Consider the following 6,860-nt stretch of genomic DNA (forward strand, 5'->3'; position numbering starts at 1 on the left):
AGCTCACGGCATGATCTCATGGTTCTTGGGCTCAAGCCCTGCATCGGTCTCTGTGCTGACAGCTCAGAGCCTGAATCTTGCTTTGGATTCTGCGTCCCACCCCCCTCTTTCTGCCCCTCCCTTGCTTGCCCTCTGTTTCTCTCTCTCTCTCAAAAATAAATAAACATTAAAAAAAAAGAGAGAACTGTCCTCCAGGCTGATGATCTAAACTTAGTGCATGTAAGTATCATCCTGGGAGTAGGGAGGAGAATGTGTCAAAATGCAAAGTCCCAGGGCCCCAACTAGAAGGGTGATTTGGGGTAAGACCAGAAATCTGCATTTTTAATCAGCATGACTAAGTATTTCTCTGGTATGTGCTGGGGACTTAGCTGAAAACAACTGTCAGCTAAGAGGCTACGGTTTGGTGGATTTGACAGAAATAAAAAAGATTTCCATCACCCTCCAAGAAAAATTAAAACCTTTTTTTAAGGAAAATATTCACGTCACTCGGTATACTCTTATCATAGAGCTTTCAAAAGTTGAATATGTATGTTTCATTTGTTGGCAACGCACATTTTAAATTTTAAAGCAGGGATCCAATTTTTATACGTTTGATTTTTTGTCTCAAGAAAGCTAAATGTTGGGGCGCCTGGGTGGCTCAGTCAGTTGAGTCTGACTGCAGCTCGGGTCATGATCTCACGGTTCGTGGGTTCGAGCCCCGCGTCAGGCTCTGTGCTGACGGCTCGGAACCTGGAGCCTGCTTCGGATTCTGCGTCTCCCTCTCTCTCTGCCCCTCCCCCGCTCACACTCTGTCTCTCTGTCTCTCTGTCTCTCTCTCTCTCAAAAATAAACATTAAAAAAATTACTTAAAAAAAAAAGATTAAGTGTTGAGTTGCTCATTTAGGTGCAGATGGGTGGAGTCCCTGGGGGTAAAGGTCTCCAGGGTGGCAGGGGAGTCACAGGTCCTTTAGGAAACAGGTGGTAGCATTTCAACACGGATCTTACAAAACACAAACAGTTGTACAAAAGTGTTTTGTTTCATTAAAACGTGCATATGAATTCTGAAGAAAAACTTCTTCAAAGGCAGTAGTGATTCTAATTAAACTGGCCTATAGTTGATTTTTTATTTTCTTATAAACTTCTTTTTAATGTTTATTTATTTATTTTTGAGAGAGGGAGACACAGAGTCCGAAGCAGGCATCAGGCTCTGAGGTGTCAGCACAGCCCGATTCGGGGCTCGAACCCACGAACCGTGAGATCATGACCTGAGCAGAAGTCGGAGGCTTAACCGACTGAGCCACCCCTGTGCCCCCAGCCTATAATTGATTTTTTTTAACTACTGTTTTTATTTTATTTTACTGTATTCTATTTTATTTTATTTTAATTTTTAAGTAATCTCTATGCCCAACATAGGGCTCAAACTCACGACCCTGAGATCAAGAGTCGCGTGCTCTACCAACTGAGTCAGCCAGGTGCCCCAAAACTATTGTTTTTCATTTGAAATGTTTCTTTATTCAGAGAGAATAGCATGAAATATTTCAAATGTTAGTTTTTGTAGGAATAATATAAAACTCTAAATATAATAGGAAAAATAATAAAGGACTCTGAGTTGAAAGGGTCCTTTCTTTTAAATTTTTTAAAATAATGTTTATTTATTTATTTGGAGAGAGAGAGAGAGAGAGCAGGGGAGGGGCAGAGAGAGAGGGAGACAGAGAATCTGAAGCAGGCTCTGAGCAGTCAGTGCAAAGCCCGATGTGGGGCTCAAACCCCCGAACCGTGAGATCATGACCTGAGCCAAAGTCAGATGCTTAATCGACTGCCTGTGGCTTACGTTTTTCTGGACTTCAATGTCCCCATCTGTAACATGACAGGGTGACCGCCACTGTCTCTTTCAGCCCTAACATTCTGGGAGTATTGTCTTCTGACAATCTTTACTTTCCTCCTCGTATTTATTCATAATCTGAAGAAGAAAGATGAACTGATTTCTTCTTTGCAAATTGCCCCTCAATTTAGAATGAATGGATTAGAACATACATATGTACAAAGATTTTTTTTAGAGTCTGTACCTAAAATCAAAATGTCCTCATCTAAAATGCCTAAAATGTGAATAAATTAACTCCCAATAAACTCAGAATGGAAGAGCCGTCCCTGATATAATGCTTCAAGCAGACAATGGCAATCACCCACATCAACGATGCTGTTCCTGGAATAGGATGTGTCTCTGATGTAGACGTACGTGCTCCTCAATACAGATAAATAGGGCCATCAAACATATAGTCGTTATCACAGATGATCTCTGGAGATCATTCTTTGAGAACTAAAACTCCAGGGCACCTGGGTGGCTCAGTCGGTTAAGCATCCGACTCTTGATTTCGGTTCAGGTCGCCATCTTGCAGTTCATGGGTTCAAACCCCAAGTCCGGCTCTGTACTGACAGCACAGAGCCTGCTTAGGATTCTCCCCCATTCGCTCTCCGTCTTTTTCAAAGTAAACAAATAAAAACTTAAAAAAAAAAAAACCTAAAACTCAGCATCTCTTTGATGCTTAATGGGAGGCACCATCCTGACTGAACATGAACATTTCCATCAGTAAAGTGGCTTCCTTTTATCTTTCTAAGTAATCTGTGTAAGAATATCTTACAAACCTTCCTTAAAAGATCACAAGGGTAATCACCTAAATTTTAAAACTATGAATTCAAGTAAATAACTTTTGTTCAGTGCTTCTCACTGTTAAAGCACACCGTATGAGCTCATTGAATGATTGAAATTGAGTAAAGCACCAGGCAGTCGACAAATTGGATCATTGGTATAGTTGAATCAGCCCTGGCATCGGAGTCTTGACTGCCTCTTGCTAGCTGCATGATCGTAGAAATTTACATAACTTCTTTGAGCCTCAGTATTCTTATCTGTAAATGGGACTAGTTCTACCCGAACACTAAGCTTAACAGGGGAATTAAACAGATAATATAGAAAAGGAAATCTAGGAAAACTTCACCTTACTTTTTTCTTATGGTGAAAGTTTGATTTCTTTTTTCCCTAATGGGTTCTGATCACCAATTCCAACGTGTGGGGCTTTTTCCCCACACCAAACAATTCTCAGACACCAGTTTGTGTCCTATTAATTCAACTCAATTCTGACACTATCTATCTGGAGATAGTGTTAGATTCTGCAGGTTAAGGCTTCGGTCCTGTAAGACTTCCCTCACTCTACTTCACGTGCTAATTGCAAGCCCAGATTGTCACCTGTCCCTTCTGACCAAATGGCTATAAATCAGAGGCTCCCATCACCCCCTCTTTGGGTTCGATTAATTTGCTAGAATGGCTCACAGAACGGGTAGCAACATTTTACTTACCTAGATGGTTTTTTATAAAAGGATATAACTTCAGAGCAGCCAGATGGAGGATGCATAGTGCGAGGTGTGGGAAAATGCGTAGAGCATCTGCCTCTTTCCGGGTGTGGCCACTCCCCCCAAATCTCCATGTGTTCAACAACCAGGAAATCCTCTGAACCTGTCCTGTTGAGTTTTTATGGAGGCTTCATTACGTAGGCATGACTGATGAAGTCATTGGCCTTTGGCAACTGACTCAGCTTCTTTTTTTTTTAACGTTTATTTATTTTTGAGACAGAGAGAGACAGAGCGTGAACAGGGGGAAGGGGCAGAGAGAGAGGGAGACACAGAATCTGAAACAGGCTCCAGGCTCTGAGCTGTCAGCACAGAGCCTGACGCGGGGCTCGAACTCACAGACCGTGAGATCATGACCTGAGCCGAAGTCGGCCGCTTAACCGACCGAGCCACCCAGGCGCCCCAAGTTGGTTTTTTTTTTTAATGTTTATTTATTTTGAGAGAGAAAGAGAGTGTGAGCAGGGAAGGGGCAGAGAAAGAGAGATAGAGTGGGGGGAGGGAAGGATGCCCCAGCAGGCTCTGCGCTGTCCGCACAGACCCCAACGTGGGACTTGACCTCATGAACCACAAGATCATGACCCGAACGGAAATCAAGAGTTGGTCTCCTAACCAAATGAGCTACCCAGGCACCCCCAAATTTAAATTTTTTAAATGATCAAATATATCTGTGAGATAAGTTAGTCCTAATCATGCCTACTGTCTTACAGGGTGATGGGTTCCTTCTAGAAGTCCTGAAGCTCTTCTTGCAACTTGAAAAGACAAAAGAGGGCTTTTTCTTGTGACAGTTACTAACCTTCAGGATGAAATGAATATTGCTTATGATCACCACCTCTCCGAGAAAAGAAATCAAGAATTTGTTATAATGCAGATGAACATAGGAGAAGAGGAGGAAAAATAAGATAAAAATGGAGAGGAAGGCAAACCATAAGAGACCCTTTTTTCTTTTTAATGTTTTTATTTATTTTTGAGACAGAGAGAGACAGAGCATGATCAGGGGAGGGGCAGAGAGAGAGGGAGACACAGAATCTGAAGCAGGCTCCATGCTCTGAGCTGTCAGCACAGAGCCCAATGGGGGGGCTTGAACTCAGGAACTGTGAGATCATGACCCGAGCCAAAGTCGGACACTCAACCAACTGAGCCACCCAGGCCCTCCCATAAGAGACTCTTAAATACAGAGAACAAACTGTGGGTTGCTGGAGGTGGGTGTGACGGGGGTTAAATGGGTGGTGGGCATTAAGGAGGGCACTTTTCGGGATGAGCCCTGGGTGTCATATGATAAGAGATGAGTCACCTGGGTTCTACTCCTGAAGCCAAGACTACACTGTATGGTTTTTTTTTAATTTTTTATTTATTTTTGAGAGAGAGACAGAGTACTAATGGGATAGGGACAGAGAGAGAGGGAAACACAGAATCTGGAGCAGGCTCTGGGCTCTGAGCCATCAGCACAGAGCCTGATGCGGGGCTTGAACCGTGAGATCATGACCGAAGCTGAAGTTGGACGCTTAACCGACTGAGCCACCCAGGCGCCCCTACGCTGGACGTTAACTAACTTGAAGAAAAAAAAAGAATTTATTATAATGGGATTGACGTGACACTTTTAACGGATTTGTTAAATCTTCATGCAGTTCTCTAGTGGAAAAGACTTCCCTGTGGTTACAGCAGGAAGTAAATTTTTCTATTGCTATAATAGATTCTATATGAGAAATAAACCTTCTTATTACTCTTGCAAATAACTGGGAGTTTCTGGAACAGTCTTCGATATTTTGCCGAAAAGGATGCAAACACTCATTATATGAGAAGCCATATAAGTGATCTACGCCGTCTCTAACATCAGTAATTTTCTACAACAGAAGATCCAGTTACTGGAATTTGGCAACACCCACATACTTGCCGGAGCACGTCCTGTGTTTTAGGAATTCTGACCAAGATTTTCATGGCACTCGCTACTTTAACCCCTGTCCCATGCAAAAGCCTGAGTCATCAAAGATTTGAAATATAATTCATTATACTTTCTAATAGGTGGTTAACTAAGACAACTGTTAAAATAAGAATGTCTTCCCACTTGTCACGTAAGGTTATCAGACATCTCACCAGCGGTGTGTACGCCAACTTGGGAAATACTCTTACAAGGGGGAGGAGCAATTAGAATTGGAGCCAACATACCTAACTTCAAATCATGGTTCTGATGCTTTGACCTTGAAACGCTATTTGACCTTGAAACGTTACTTAACATTTCTGAGCCTCTGTTTCACTTTCAGAAAGAAGATATGCAACAAAAAGTGTATTTGGGGGGCGCCTTGGTGGCTCGGTCGGTTAAGCGTCCGACTTTGGCTCAGGTCATGATCTCACGGTCCGTGGGTTCGAGCCCCGCGTCGGGCTCTGTGCTGACAGCTCAGAGCCTGGAGCCTGTTTCAGATTCTGTGTCTCCCTCTCTCTGTGACCCTCCCCCATTCATGCTCTGTCTCTCTCTGTCTCAAAAATAAATAAACGTTAAAAAAAATTTTTTTAAAAAGTGTATTTGGGGATCATCCAGAATGCCGTCGTAGATGACCAAATACCGCTACTTACTAGTAGTTCAAATAGAAATGCGGGAAGAATTGAGTCACAGGGCACAGGCATGCTGAACTCAAAATCGCTGCGTTTTAGGCATCAACACTATAATTCAGGAGTTTTATTTCTCTAAAAATATGAATAATGCTTCATGCCAATGGAAGACTATATGATGTTGCAGCGTGAATTATCCTTGCAGAAGAAAAGGTTTGTCCTTAAACCATTAGAACTCAGGGGTGCCTGGCTGACTCAGTCAGTAGAGCGTGCGTCTGTTGACCTTGGGGTCGTGAGTTTGAGCCCCATGTTGGGCACTGAGTACTTCAAAAAAAAAAACTATTAGAAGAATTTGCCGTGGTAACAGTCATGGGTCACGTGGGACAAATAACAGTCATGGGCCAATTATCATTTGGACATTAGAACATATCAGACTTTATCTTAACACATTAAAAATCAAGCACTGTCACTTAGGGGATCACTGGGTGGCAATGCAACCGTCAACAGAAATGTAACTATGAGCCCTGTTCTAGCATACTCTGACATCTGACTCCTAAAATACTTTCAAAATGAAAATATAAGATGAAAAAATTATGTTGGAAAGATAGACGTATCATCAGATTTTTCCTTATTGTGACATAGACAATCATAATGTCAGATTTACCCTCACCTGTTCTTATGTCTACACAACATGTAGGATATTTTGATATGTATATATGAGTATATGTGGTTGATAAGATCACGAGTAGAGGGAAGAGGTAGGCTAACAACGTGACCAAGAAAAAGAAAACGTCCGTAGGAAATTACAATTAGATATCAGATTTCCAAGACAGTATCACTCACAAGTAGACAATCTTTGTCTTTATTTTCGTAGGAGTTGCTGATTCACTCCTGGCCCTGAAAAGATAGTACATGATTGTATCCCACGAATGGGA

The sequence above is a fragment of the Panthera leo genome, chromosome F3 (genome assembly GCF_018350215.1).
Source record: "Panthera leo isolate Ple1 chromosome F3, P.leo_Ple1_pat1.1, whole genome shotgun sequence".
Lineage (NCBI taxonomy): Eukaryota > Metazoa > Chordata > Mammalia > Carnivora > Felidae > Panthera > Panthera leo.